Source organism: Bos indicus x Bos taurus, chromosome 1 (assembly GCF_003369695.1).
Source record: "Bos indicus x Bos taurus breed Angus x Brahman F1 hybrid chromosome 1, Bos_hybrid_MaternalHap_v2.0, whole genome shotgun sequence".
Taxonomy (NCBI): domain Eukaryota; kingdom Metazoa; phylum Chordata; class Mammalia; order Artiodactyla; family Bovidae; genus Bos; species Bos indicus x Bos taurus.
Window position 1 is genome coordinate 47,016,573 of NC_040076.1, and position 16,059 is coordinate 47,032,631.

A 16,059-nucleotide genomic window follows, 5' to 3' on the forward strand; every position below is an offset into this window, starting at 1 on the left:
GGATAAACCCAAGGCAAAACACCCCAAGACACATATTAATCAAATTAACAAAGATCAAACACAAAGAAAAAATATTAAAAGCAGCAAGGGAAAAACAACAAATAACACACAAGGGGATCCCCATAAGGATAACAGCTGATCTTTCAATAGAAACTCTTCAGGCCAGGAGGGAATGGCCAGACATACTTAAAGTGATGAAAGAAAATAACCTACGGCCCAGATTACTGTACACAGAAAGGATCTCATTCAAATATGAAGGAGAAATCAAAAGCTTTACAGATAAGCAAAAGCTGAGAGAATTCAGCACCACCAAACCAGCTCTCCAACAAATGCTAAAGGATATTCTCTAGACAGGAAATACAAAAAGTGTGTATAAACTCAAACCCAAAACAATAAAGTAAGTGGCAACAGGATCATAATTATCAATAATTACCTTAACTGTAAATGGGTTGAATGCCCCAACAAAAGACAAAGACTGGCTGAATGGATACAAAAACAAGACCCCTATAAATGTTGTCTACAAGAGACCCAACTCAAAACAGGGGACACATACAGACTGAAAGTGAAGGGCTGGAAAAACATATTCCATGCAAATAGAGACCAAAAGAAAGCAAGAGTAGCAATACTCATATCAGATAAAATAGACTTTAAAACAAAGGCTGTGAAAAGAGACAAAGAAGGACACTAATAATGATCAAAGGATCAATCCAAGAAGAAGATATAACAATTATAAATATATATGCACCCAACATAGAAGCACCGCAATATGTAAGACAAATGCTAACAATTATGAAAAGGGAAATTAACAATAACACAATAATAGTGGGAGACTTTAATACCCCACTCACACCTATGGATAGATCAACTAAACAGAAAATTAACAAGGAAACACAAACTTTAAATGATACAATAGACCAGTTAGACCTAATTGATATCTATAGGACATTTCACCCCAAAACAATGAATTTCATCTTTTTCTCAAGCGCACATGGAACCTTCTCAAGGATAAATCACATCCTGGGCCATAAATCTAGCCTTGGTAAATTCAAGAAAACTGAAATCATTCCAAGCATCTTTTCTGACCACAATGCAGTAAGATTAGATCTCAATTACAGGAGAAAAACTATTAAAAATTCCAACATATGGAGGCTGAACAACACGCTGCTGAATATCCAACAAATCAAAGAAGAAATCAAAAAAGAAATCAAAATATGCATAGAAACGATTGAAAATGAAAACAGAACAACCCAAAACCTGTGGGACACTGTAAAAGCAGTCCTAAGGGGAAAGTTCATAGCAATACAGGCATACCTCAAGAAACAAGAAAAAAGTCAAATAAATAACTTAACTCTACACCTAAAGCAACTAGAAAAGGAAGAAATGAAGAATCTCAGGGTTAGTAGAAAGAAAGATATCTTAAAAATTAGGGCAGAAATAAATGCAAAAGAAACAAAAGAGACCATAGCAAAAATCAAGAAAGCCAAAAGCTGGTTCTTTGAGAGGATGAATAAAATTGACAAACCATTAGCCAGACTCATCAAGAAACAAAGGGAAAAAAATCAAATCAATAAATTAGAAATGAAAATGGAGAGATCACAACAGACAACACAGAAATACAAAGGATCATAAGAGACTACTATTAGCAATTATATGCTAATAAAATGGACAACTTGGAAGAAATGGACAAATTCTTGGAAAAGTATAGCTGTCCAAAACTGAACCAGGAAGAAATAGAAAATCTTAACAAACCCATCACAAGCACGGAAATTGAAACTGTAATCAGAAATCTTCCAGCAAACAAATGTCCAGGTCCAGACGGCTTCACAGCTGAATTCTACCAAAAATTTAGAGAAGAGCTAACACCTATCCTACTCAAACTCTTCCAGAAAATTTCAGAGGAAGGTAAACTTCCAAACTCATTCTATGAGGCCACCATCACCCTAATATCAAAACCTGACAAAGATGTCACAAAAAAAGAAAACTACAGGCCAATATCACTGATGAACATAGATGCAAAAATCCTTAACAAAATTCTAGCAATCAGAATCCAACAACACATTAAAAAGATCATACACCATGACCAAGTGGGTTTTATCCCAGGGATGCAAGAATTCTTCAATATCCACAAATCAATCCATGTAATACACCACATTAACATAGTGAAATTAAAAGCTCTATGATTATGTCAATAGATGCAGAGAAAGCCTTTGACAAGATTCAACATCCATTTATGATAAAAAAAAATCTCCAGAAAGCAGGAATAGAAGGAATATACCTCAACGTATAAAAGCTATATATGACAAACCCACAGCAAACATTATCCTCAATGGTGAAAAATTGAAAGCATTTCCTCTAAAGTCAGGAACAAGACAAGGGTGCCCACTTTCACCACTACTATTCAACATAGTTTTGGAAATTTTGTCTACAGCAATCAGAACAGAAAAAGAAATACAAAGAATCCAAATTGGAAAAGAAGGAAAACTCCCACTGTTTGCAGATGACATGATCCTCTACATAGAAAACCTTAAAGACTCCACCAGAAAATTACTAGAGCTAATCAATGAATATAGTAAAGTTGTAGGATATAAAATCAACATACAGAAATCCCTTGAATTCCTATACACTAATAATGAGAAAATAGAAAGAGAAATTAAGGAAACAAGTCCATTCACCATTGCAACGAAAAGAATAAAATACTTAGGAATATATCTACCTAAAGAAAGTAAAGACCTATATATAGAAAACTATAAAGCATTAATGACAGAAATCAAAGAGGACACTAATAGATGGAGAAATATACCATGTTCATGGATTGGAAGAATCAATATAGTGAAAATGAGTATACAACCCAAAGCAATCTATAGATTCAATGCAATTCCTATGAAGCTACCAATGGTATTTTTCACAGAGTTAGAACAAATAATTTCACAATTTGTATGGAAATACAAAAAACCTCAAATACCCAAAGCAATCTTGAGAAAGAAGAATGGAACTGGGGGAATCAACCTACCTGATTTCAGGCTCTACTACAAAGCCACAGTTATCAAGACAGTATGGTACTGGCACAAAGACAGAAATATAGATCAATGGAACAAAATAGAAAGCCCAGAGATAAATCCATGCACATATGGACACCTTATCTTTGACAAAGGAGGCAAGAATATACAATGGGGAAAAGACAATCTCTTTAACAAGTAGTGCTGGGAAAACTGTCAACCACTTGTAAAAGAATGAAACTAGAACACTTTCTAACACCATACACAAAAATAAACTCAAAATGGATTAAAGATCTAAATGTAAGACCAGAAACTATAAACATAGGCAAAACACTCTCTGGCATAAATCACAGTAGGATCCTCTATGACCCACCTCCAAGAATATTGGAAATAAAAGCAAAAATAAACAAATGGGACCTAATTAAAATTAAAAGCTTCTGCACAACAAAGGAAACTATAAGCAAGCTGAAAAGACAGCCTTCAGAATGGGAGAAACTAATAGCAAATGAAGCAACTGACAAACAACTAATCTCACAAATATATAAGCAACTCCTGCTGTTCAATTCCTGAAAAATAAATGACCCAATCAAAAAATTGGCCAAAGAACTAAATAGACATTTCTCCAAAGAAGACAAACAGATGGCTACCAAACACATGAAAAGATGCTCAACATCACTCATTATCAGAGAAATGCAAATCAAAACCTGTATGAGGCATCATTTCACACCAGTCAGAATGGCTGCGATCCAAAAGTCTACAAGCAATAAATGCTGGAGAGGGTGTGGAGAAAGGGAACCCTCATTCACTGTTGGTGGGAATGCAAACTAGTATAACCACTATGGAGAACAGTGTGAAGATTCCTTAAAAACTGGAAATGAACTGCTTTATGACCCAGCAATCACACTGCTGGGCATATACACCGAGGAAACCAGAATTGAAAGAGACATATGTACGCCAATGCTCATTGCAGTACTGTTTATAATAGCCAGGACATGAAAGCAACCTAGATGTCCATCAGCAGATGAATGGATAAGAAAGCTGTGGTACATATACACAATGGAGTATTCAGTTCAGTTCAGTCGCTCAGTCGTGTCCGACTCTTTGCGACCCCATGAATCTCAGCACGCTAGGCCTCCCTGTCCATCACCAACTCCTGGAGTTCACTCAGACTCACGTCCATCGAGTCAGTGATGGCATCCATCCATCTCATCCTCTGTCGTTCCCTTCTCCTCCTGCCCCCAATCCCTCCCATCATCAGAGTCTTTTCCAATGAGTCAACTCTTCGCATGAGGTGGCCAAAGTGCTGGAGTTTCAGCTTTAGCATCATTCCTTCCAAAGAAATCCCAGGGCTGATCTCCTTCACAATGGACTGGTTGGATCTCCTTGCAGTCCAAGAAGACTCTCTTCTCCAACACCACAGTTCAAAAGCATCAATTCTTCGGTGCTCAGCCTTCTTCACAGTCCAACTCTCACATCCATACATGACCACAGGAAAAACCATAGCCTTGACTAGACGGACCTTTGTTGGCAAAGTAATGTCTCTGCTTTTGAATATGCTATCTAGGTTGGTCATAACATTCCTTCCAAGGAGTAAGCGTCTTTTAATTTCATGGCTGCAGTCACCACCTTCAGTGATTTTGGATCCCCCCAAAATAAAATCTGACACTTTTTCCACTGTTTCCCCATCTATTTCTCATGAAGTGATGGGACCAGAAGCCATGATCTTCGTTTTATGAATGTTGAGTTTTAAGCCAACTTTTTCACTCTCCACTTTCACTTTCATCAAGAGGCTTTTGATTTCCTCTTCACTTTCTGCCATATGGGTGGTGTCATCTGCATATCTGAGGTTATTGATATTTCTCTTGGCAATCTTGATTCGAGCTTGTGCTTCTTCCAGCCCAGTATTTCTCATGATTGTACTCTGCATAGAAGTTAAATAAGTACAGTAACAATATACAGCCTTGATGTACTCCTTTTCCTATTTGGAACCAGTCTGTTGTTCCATGTCCAGTTCTAACAGCTGATTCCTGACCTGTATACAGATTTCTCAAGAGGCTCATCAGGTGGTCTGGTATTCCCATCTCTTTCAGAATTTTCCACAGTTTATTGTGATCCACACAGTCAAAGGCTTTGGCATAGTCAATAAAGCAGAAATAGATGTTTTTCTAGAACTCTCTTGCTTTTTCCATGATCCAGCGGATGTTGTCAATTTGATCTCTGGTTCCTCTGCCTTTTCTAAAACCAGCTTGAACATCAGGAAGTTCACGGTTCACGTATTGCTGAAGCCTGGCTTGGAGAATTTTGAGCATTACTTTACTAGCATGTGAGATGAGTGCAATTGTGTGGTAGTTTGAGCATTCTTTGGCAATGGAGTATTACTCAGCCATTAAAAAGAATACATTTGAATCAGTTCTAATGAGGTGGATGAAACTGGAGAATATTATACAGAGTGAAGTAAGCCAGAAAGAAAAACACCAATACAGTATACTAACGCATATATATAGAATTTAGCAAGATGGTGAGACTGTATGTGAGACAGCAAAAGAGACACAGATGTATAGAACAGTCTTTTGGACTCTGTGGGAGAGGGAGAGGGTGGGATCATTTGGGAGAATGGCATTGAAACATATATAATATCATATAAGAAACGAATTGTCAGTCAAGATTCAATACAGGATACAGGATGCTTAGGGCTGGTGCACTGGGATGACCCAGAGGGATGGTACGGGGAGGGAGGTGGGTGGGGGGTTCAGGATGGGGAACACACGTACACCCATGGTGGATTCATGGTGATGTATGGCAAAACCAATACAATATTGTAAAGTAATTAGCCTCCAATTAAAATAAATAAATTTAAATAAAAAAAGAAAACAGGGAGTACACAAAAATTAATGAAGGCAGTAGATATTGATTACAATTTGGGGGCTCTAAAATGTATAAGGGGTTAGGGAAAAAAGATAGGCGGTGGCAACATCCATAAATATCCTTTTAAGATAAAGATTATATCAGTTTTGTTGTTGTTGTTGTTGTTTTTGCTACTGTAAGAATTTGCACAAATTTAGTGTCTTACTATAATGCGGTTATATAGGACAGAAGTCTAACATGGGTCTCACGGGACTAAAGTCAAGGATTAAAATCAGTAGAGATGAAATATTTTCTGTAGGCTCAGATGAAGATATATTTTCTTACCTTGTCTAGCTGCCAGAGGCCACAAACATTCCTTGGCCTATGGCTTCTTGTCAACATCATTAAAGCTAGCAAAGAAAGTCAGGTCCTTCTCATCTTGTTTTTGTCCTTCTTGACCTTGCTTTTGTTGTCACATAACCTTTTCCTGCCTCCCTCATCATCTTTAAGGACCCTTGTGATTATATTAGGATCACCTAAATAATCCAGGCTAAACTTTCTATCTCAAGATCTTAACTTAATCTTGTCTCAGTTCAGTTCAGTTCAGTTGCTCCGTCAAGTCTTACTCTTTGTGACCCGCATGGACTGAAACACGCCAGGCTTACCTGTCAATCACCAATTCCCGGACCTTGTGCAAACTCATGTCCGTAGAGTTAGTGATGCCAACCAACTATCTCATCCTCTGTCGTCCCCTTCTCCTCCCGCCTTCAATCTTACCCAGGATTAGGGTCTTTTCCAATGAGTCAGTTCTTTGCATCAGGTGGCCAAAGTATTGGAGTTTCAGCTTCACTATCAGTCCTTCCAATGAATATTCAGGGTTGATTTCCTTCAGAATTGACTAGTTTGATCTCCTTGGAGTCCAAGGGACTTTCAAGAGTCTTCTCCAACACCACAGTTCAAAAGCATCAATTCTTCAGTGCTCAGCTTTCTTCATAGTCCAACTCTCACATCTGTATGTGACTACTGGAAAAACCCATAGCCTTGACTAGATGGACCTTTGTTGGCAAAGTAATGTCTGTGCTTTTTAGTATGCTGTCTAGGTTGGTCATAGTTTTTCTTCCAAGGAGCAAGCGTCTTTTAATTTCATGGCTGCAATCACCATCTGCATGGTTTTGGAGCCCAAGAATATAAAGTCTGTCACTGTTTCCATTGTTTCCCTATCTATTTCCCATGAAGTGATTGGACCAGATGCCATGGTCTTCATTTTTTGGATGTTGAATTTTAAGCCAACGTTTTCACTCTCCTCTTTCACTTTCATCCAGAGGCTCTTTAGTTCTTCACTTTCTGCCATCAAGGCAGTGTCATCTGCATATCTGAGATTATTATTTCTCCTGGCAATCTTGATTCCAGCTTGTGCTTCATCAAGCCCAGCATTTCACATGTTGCACTCTGCATATAAGTTAAATAAGCCGGGTGACGATATACAGCCTTGATGTACTCCTTTCCCCAATTTGGAACCAGTCTGCTGTTCCATGTCCAGTTGTAAATGATGCTTCCTGACCTCTATACAGATTTCAGGAGGCAGGTAAGTTGGTCTGGTATTCCCATCTCTTTCAGAATTTTCCACAGTTTGTTGTGATCTACACAGTCAAAGTTTTTGGCATAATCAATAAAGCAGAAGTAGATGTTTTTCTAGAACTTTTTTGATGATCCAATAGCTGTTGGTAATTTGACCTCTGGTTGCTCTGCCTTTTGTAAATCCAGCCTGAATATCTGGAAGCTCATGGTTCATGTACTGTTGAAGACCAGCTTGGACAATTTTGAACATCAATTTGCTAGTGTGTGAGATGAGTGCAACTGTGTGATAATTCGAACATTCTTTGACATTGCCTTTCTTTTGGATTGGAATGAAAACTGACCTTTTCTAGTCCATTGACCACTGCTGAGTTTTCCAAATTTGCTGGTGTATTGAGTGCAACACTTTCACAGCATCATCTTTTAGCATTTGAAATAGCTCAACTGGAATTCCATCACCTCCACTAGCTTTGTTCATAGTGATGCTTCCTAAGGCCCACTTGACTTCTCATTCTGGGATGTTTGGCTCTAGGTGAGTGATCACTCCGTCATGGGTATCTGGGTCATGAAAATCTTTTTCGTATAGTTCTTCTGTGTATTCTTGCCACATCTTCTACAAAGTTCCTGTCTTTGTAGTCCTGTCTACAAAATTTCTTTTACCAAGTAAAGTAACATTCACAGGTACTAGGATCAGGAGATTATTATTCTCAGGCTTCATTAGGAGATTGTTATTCTGCTTGCTGCTGCAAATGTGTGTAAACTGAGACAGAAGAATTCAGTGAGAATCAGATTGAATTGCTGAAAATAGAAAATATATTTGTAGCAGTGAGTTGCTGCAGAAGTCCAAAAGGGCAAGTTAACCTGAATCAGAAAGTGTAGGTCATCTTGGCTATCAGTGGAATGAAGGCAGATGCAAAACATGCATATAGACATAGATATACAATTAGACATATATACATGTAGACATAGATATACACTTAACCCATGAACAACACAGATTTGAACTGCATGGATCCATTTCTATGCACATTTCTTTACAATAGAAAATATTTCATTACTACAGGATTCTCAGTTGAGACTGTGGATGTGAGCAGTATATATGAAACATGTGTGGAGAACTTTTGTATATAGAGGGTTGACTATAAATTATGCATGAATTTTGACAGTGCAGGGTTGGTGTCCCTAATCCCATTGTTTTTTCAAGGGTTAGCTGTATATCTGTATCTATCTACACACACACACACACACATATAAAGAGAGGAAGAGAGAGAGTTACTAAAATGGAAAGGGTAAAAGCTGGAGATCAGAATACATGATCAGTGAAGGTGACAATGTAAGATGAAAAGGTGCAGAATGAGAGGCTTCAAGTGAAAGTTAGTCTTAAACGATGTTTTGGGGCCTTGGAGAATTTTTAAAAGGATGCATAAAAACATGGCAAGGAACATTCAGGATCCCCATGATGCTTAGTAGGATAAATGTGTGGTGGGTCAAATCTTCATGTTCTAAATATTCCTTCAACTATACTGAACCCAAGCAGAAACAAAGGAAAACAAAACTCAGGAGAGGCTGAGGGATGAGAGATGATGTGTAGTGCTTTCACAAGTGGCCTAAGCAGCTTGGAATATACTGATATTAACTAAGGCACTGAAGTTTCACAAGTTATTCTTGGTTACATCTTATAAATAGGTAAGAACATTTAAGAATTTAATTAAGGAATCTGAGCTTTAATTTTATAATTATATTTTATATGAAGATTTCTATTATCTCCAGAGTTAAATGTATATCCAAATCCCTAAATGGACTCACTTGAGAATATAGGAGCATTGGCTTTGAATTCAAAAGTACCCATATTGGAGTTTTGGCTATCACTAAGTAGCTAGTCATGCAAATTGATGAATTATAGCCTTAGTTTCCTTATGTGTAAAGTAGAGATCATGTTTAACTTGCTAGGTTTTAGGATTAAAAGGAATATAACATTACTAATAATATTTGAAATACAGAAGATACTTAACCAACTATTTTATGCTATTTTTATAGCAGCATAAATGGAAAAAGTCTAAAAATCTTTATTATACTTTTGATAAATCTACCTGTCTGAAATGTTGTTAACCAATTCCAAGAAGTTCTTTTATTCTTCACTTTTACATTCAATAAATGATACATTTGAGAGATTTCCTTTGGGTTTCACAGCAAATTGGCAAAGTAATGATTTTACATTTAGTTCTATTCTTAATGTCTAATGGAAATAAAATAACTTCTAGAGTATTTCAAATGCACTGAAAACATAAATAGCAATAGCTTGCCAGCTGCAAATTGATTCTGAAGGTACTTAAATGGCACATAGGATGTTGAATGCCCATAATCACAAGCTGATTGAGTGCTGCCACTTGGCTGAAAACATGAGTTAATATTTTAAAGTAAGTAGAACAGGAGTAACACTTCTCCTTTAAAGTGGTCTGTTATAGTGCAGTACGAGATCTTTGAACAAGCACATACTTTATATGATTTGTATCAGTTCCTGAGTTTCTTCTTGTTTTCTTCCCAGTAAACCATCCCAAGTAAATTTTAAGGATTATATGGGCTTCCCTGGTGGCTCAGAGAGTAAAGAATCTGCCTGCAGTGCAGGAGACCCAAGTTTGATCTCAAAGTTGAGGAGATACCCTGGAGAATGGAATGGCTATCCACTCCAGTATTCTTTCCTGGAGAATCCCATGGACAGAGGAGCCTAGTGGGCTACAGTCCATGCGGGTCACAAAGAGTCAGGACTGAGATTTCACTTTTCACTTTCATACTTATATGGTGTTTGACCAGCTCTAGATGACACTTTTCCTTTCTTGATGATCGTATTAGTGGTTTGTTTTCTCCGTGAATAGACTTGCAGGTGACACAAGACACACATCCCATTTTTTCAAGTGAATTAACACTGCAGTATGTATATGTGTGTGCACTGTGCGCATGTGTCCGCATGTATACTCAGTTGTGTCCAACTCTTGCAAGCCCTATAGCCAGTTGTAAGCCCTTTGCAACTCTGTAGCCAGGCAGGCTTCTCTATTAGTGGGATTTTCCCAAGAATAAATACTTAGGGGTTGCTATTTCTTTCTCTAGGGGATCTTCCCAACCTAGGGATCAAATCCACACCTCTTGTGTCTCCTGCATTGCAGACAGATTCTTTGCCACTGAGCCACCATTGTGTAGGTAAATTTGCACATTTCACATATATGCACAATCTTAGAATATTGTGTAAATAAAGCCCCCCATCATGAAAATTTGGTGTTAATGGAAAAGTTATTAAATTTTAACACTTGCCATTCTACCTCCTCTGTAAATTTTTTGATGTCTCTCAGATAGCTACAAAATAAGCAAAACAAAAAAGTTTTATATATTTCTTTTGGTTAGAAAATACATCAATTTCTTTTTGTTAACATGTCCTCAAGATCACTGTGGAGTGACACACTTGTCAACAAGGCTGCTGGATCAGGATTCACAGCTTTGCCTTCATTTAGTTAATGAAATACTTAGATTATGCATATGATGCTCTTATTATATTCCTTATTAGTATCCCTGGTGTGAACCTCATCTCTGCCCCTTTTATGTATCATCTTTCAAATGCATAGTACTTCTTTCCCTTTATGATCCTAAAATGCCATAATCTGGTGATAAATAATGGGTAGAAATCCATTTTACAGATCAGCCCATAATCAGGTTTTTGTCCCCTCCCATACTTTCATTTCTTCCTCAATACAGATAAAACTTAAAGTAGAGAAAATTAGTATTGAAACTATATAGAAGTATTTTTTTGCACAGATTTCCTTGCTAAAAAACTATCTTATTGCTATGAAAATCTCTCTATTTGTGCTTCTGTCTTCACTCTCACTCCCTCAAGAACATGGCAAGATATTGGGTCCTTTCTTCTACCATTTATCTTTAGCTACTGTGCTTTTTACTAGTTCTTGGTCTGTAAAATTCTCCAATCTTTCTCACCCTAAAGAACAGCAAAGCAAGTTTTCCCTATATCCCATCTTTCCTTTTCATTATAGTTTGATTTCTTTCTTTCTAACAAAGCCTTTGTTCCTAGAAAATAAGATACACTTGTTATCTCAAGTCCTTCAATTCCCATTAATTTTCAATCTGTGAGTAGGACATTTATTGGAACAACAGAAAGCTTATTTTAAAACACATATTTCCTCTGGCATATTGCATTTTGACATTTCCTTTGAGAAAGAGGTACTTCAATTCTGAAAAGTACTCCCTAGCTGATTTTCATGTGAGAATAACTATCTTAAGGCAATGTTTTGTAGTTAACACTCAACATTCCTCAGTCTTTTTACTAAGATGGCTCCCAACTGGCAAACTCCAATGCTACTTTCCAGTCCTATTGTGGTTGAGCTTCCTGAAGCCTTTGAACTCCTTGACTTCTTTGCAATCCTTTCTTACCTAAGCTTCCTTTGTGCCACTTCTTTTCTGTTTACAGTCTGCTAGTACTGCTGTTCCTCCACCTACTCTTTCTCACTCTCTATGCTCTCCTTAAAGGGTCTGTGTATGCATACATCTTTAGTTCACTACATATGCCTGCAACTCTCAAATATATTAATATCTGTCTAGGTCACATCTTCTTCCTGGGCCCTAGATAAATATATATTACTGCTTCATGATAGCTTGAAATAAATCCAACTTCTGCTCAAATTTCAAATTATTTAGCTTAAATATTTTAATTATTTACCTGTTTGTCCTTCCTACTATTCTGCTAATTCTTTAAAAGCAGAAACTAGGCTATATTTATCCTAATACTCCCAGTACCTTTCACTGTCCTGGGTGAAGAATAAAATATTAGAAAAAATATTTCATAATCATCTTGTCTATGTTTATAGTGAATATAAACTTTCTATTGAGTGGTCAATTAATATAAACACTTTCTTGAGAATTCTCAATTAACAGAGAAGTAACATAAGAATGTCCTATGAGGTAAATGATGAAGAAATAGTTTAATTGAATTTTTATAGACATATTCATAACTGTTTAAAATTTTTATTTCATGATAGCAATAGATAGTAATAGCCTCTCCATTTAGTGTCTATAAGCTTTTTACAAAGGAAGAAAAACTGATTAAATTGAAACAGTTTTGGTCTGATATAGGGGTCAGCAAACTATAGCTTATATTGGCAATACAAATGTGATCTGTGACTTGTGTTTGTATGGCTAATGGGCTAAGAATAGTTTTTACATTTTTTAAAGGGTTATCAAAAAAAGTAGAGAAAGAGGGACAGGAGGAGGAAGAAGAATAGGAGGAAGTGGAAGAAGAGGAGGAGAAAGTGGAAGAAGAGGAGGAGAAATAGAAGAAGAGAAAGGAGGGAAAAGAGGTAAGGTAACAGATTCTTTGAGTTGGTCACATTCAGCAGTGTCACATCAGAGTTGATAGATATAAAATACATTTATTTCCAGTACACAGCCCAAGTCAAAGTGATTAACTCAAGATGAATACATATCTACTTATTAGTTTTATCAAGTAATTAAATGCACAACCCATCCTATTAGATATCAGATATATCCAAAACATAACAGTCTTTCTCATACCAGACAAAGGCCACAAATACATTATATTTTAATGTTTAATAAAATATGAGAAAATACTTAGTGCCTGTACATAAGGATGGAGAACGCAAAGGCAACCCACTCCAATACTCTTGCCTGGCAACTCCCATGGACGGAGGAACCTGGAAGGCTGCAGTCCATGCGGTTGCTAAGAGTTGGACACGACTGAGTGATCTCACTTTCACTTTTCACTTTCATGCATTGGAGAAGGAAATGGCAACCCATTCCAATGTTCTTGCCTGGAAATCCCAGGGATGGGGGAGCCTGGTGGGCTGCCATCTCTGGGGTCACACAGAGTCGGACATGACTGAAGCGACTTAGCAGTAGCAGCAGCAGTACATAAGGAAGTTGTTGAATATCACTGAAAACATTAGAAAGTGTAGCTGGTCAAATAAATAGACAAACAAAAATTTATTGTAAATTTGGTTTAGATTTATTTTACCAGCTATTAATTAATTAAATTTACTTATTCTTAATTTTTAAATTCACAAAGTGAATGATAAAATTTTTAAAAATTAATTATTTTAACAAATGAAAAATTGGAATTAAGAGAGCCAAGACTCTATGACATCCTATGAAATGTAGAAGCACATATTCTGCAACTGGTAGCATTTATTGCTGATTTTATCCACTCCTAGATAATCTGGTGAGGTTTAGAGGAATGGTTTTGTGCTTGATTTATCTTTTGAAGCCTAGTCTGTTGTCTAAGTCATTAGGCACTCAGGGGATTGCTTAGCTACCACCACAGTGGCAATTTTGCTGTACATCAACCCAGATCTGCATTTTCCTTACATATCCTTTAATGTAGTAGTGTTAGTTGCTCAGTTGTGTCTGACTTTTTGTGACCCCATGGACTGAAGCCTACCATTCCTCTGACCATGGAATTCTCCAGCAAGAATACTGGAGTGGGTTGCCATTCCCTTCTCCAGGGGATCTTCTTGATCCAGGGGTGGAACCCAGGTCTCCTGCACTGCAGGCAGACTGTTTGCCATCTGAGCCACCAGGAAAGCCTCTATATCCCTACATGCTTCTTATTGAAATACCAATTGAAGATTGTGGCAGAAGAGGCCAATGAAGCATTCTGTGGCATATTCAGTATTTTTGGCTCTACCTCTCCTTCTTTAGGCTCTCCCCTCAGCTTATCCCTATCCGTATCTTGGCTATATGGCCCCAGGACTAACATTCTGAAGAGTTAGATTTGATGATGACTTACATGGTTCTCAGAGGTTGGAGAGTTTTTCCTTGTCTTTTTTTTGGCCTGGGAACCAACAGGTTTATAGCTGACATATTTGTTTTGTGATTTAATTGAATGAAAATGATCATATAAAATGACAGTTAAGTTGTATGAACCTAAATGTAAACAGAGCACTAAAGACCAAAATCCAGTTTTAGAATCATGGCAAGGGCAACAAAAAGTGGAGTTTAAAATTGAAATAAAAATTAATATAGAATCCAGGCTGGGTATATTGCAAGCAGCTGTGTTACATTCAGAACACCTGCAAATGCAGCTCACTGTGTTGAAATCATGGCAAAATTGAACCTATTTGATTGTTGAGGTTTCATTACACAGGAAGTATAAAAAAGGAATCATTGTAGTTTTGTGAAAGGGAAAGTGAGAAATATCAACTGAGGGCATAATGATTTCACCAGGAGTAGAAGAGAGATAGTAGAATCTGAGTTACACTCATGGCATATGTATCAGCTGTATAGAATTTCAGAAGCAAAAGAAGACACCACAAGCTTCTAGATTACAAGCAGAATTTATTGGAATAGGTTTATTTACCTATATCAGGAATAAACATTTTATCATAGCAAAGGATTACAGAGGGTATTTGAAATAATACCACAAAATGCTTTGCGGTTGGTCACCTACAAACTCTCTAGAAAAGATAGTTTACACTTAGCAGTTGATCACATGGAAAATAATAGCTGAATTATTGAAATAAAAAATGTAGTTTGAATGACTATAAGCCTGTTCTACTACCTGGTAAAAATCTTTAGCATTCAAGAGTATGAAATAAGTAATTTACAAGGCTTAGCAAACACGATTCCTTTCCAAGGTTGATGAGAAGTTTAAAAAATCCTAAAAGGGTTTTGAAAATTACTGACTCAAATAGAAAATTCATGAAAGCTGAGACCAAACCAAGTTACATAGGCCCAATTCAACTCAGCATTAGAAAAATTTTTCCAAAATACTTCTCAAGTGAAATGCACAGGCAGCAACTTTGTTTGTATACAAAATCACTCAGGTGCCTCTGGAAATCAGTTACTGTGAAGTGCAAAGCAAAATCTCCCAATTCATGCATATATTATTTGAATTGTATGGCTAGGATGTCCAAGTGTAACAGAATAATGAAAATAATCTGGAGTTATAGAAAATGGGTGAGGCTTTTCAATTATTTTAACCACCAGCGAGCATAAATTCAAATGTATTCTTAAATGTTTACAGTCACAAAAAGTTTTACTAATTTCCACTTTGGGGAAATGTATATTCCCCTATGTAATAAATTCATTTATTAAAAATAATTGAATTTATTTTTTATACACTGAAGCTGTTTTTGAAAAAATCTCAGAAATGGCAAGGATAGTGAGGAATGTTGGTGATGGGTAAGAATACAAGAAAAGTAATGAAGGGAATATTTGTGATAAGGACCTAATTATCTAATCATCAAATTAGAGAAAATTAGTGCTTAAAAAGTTTTGAAAGCTGTCAACTAATCTGTCTTCTCTGTCTTTAAGCAAACCGAGTTGAGAAAAATACCCCATACTTTTTTGAAAGGCTAGTAGATAAACAGATTTTTTTAAGCTTACATTGAGGGCTTAACACATCCCTCTGTCAGCAGATTCTTCCCAAATTCTGACTTAAATCCTATAAGCTTTCATTTAAGTCTATCTGTCCCAGTTAGAACACTGAGAAAATAACTTGTTATCATGTAGTAAAAAAAATGTAAGTATAATTTCAAAAAAGAAGGAACAGTAAATATTCACAGACTGTAACTATCACTCTTTTACATTAATTGATACCAATTTTTTTGTTCAATCCTTAATCCATTTT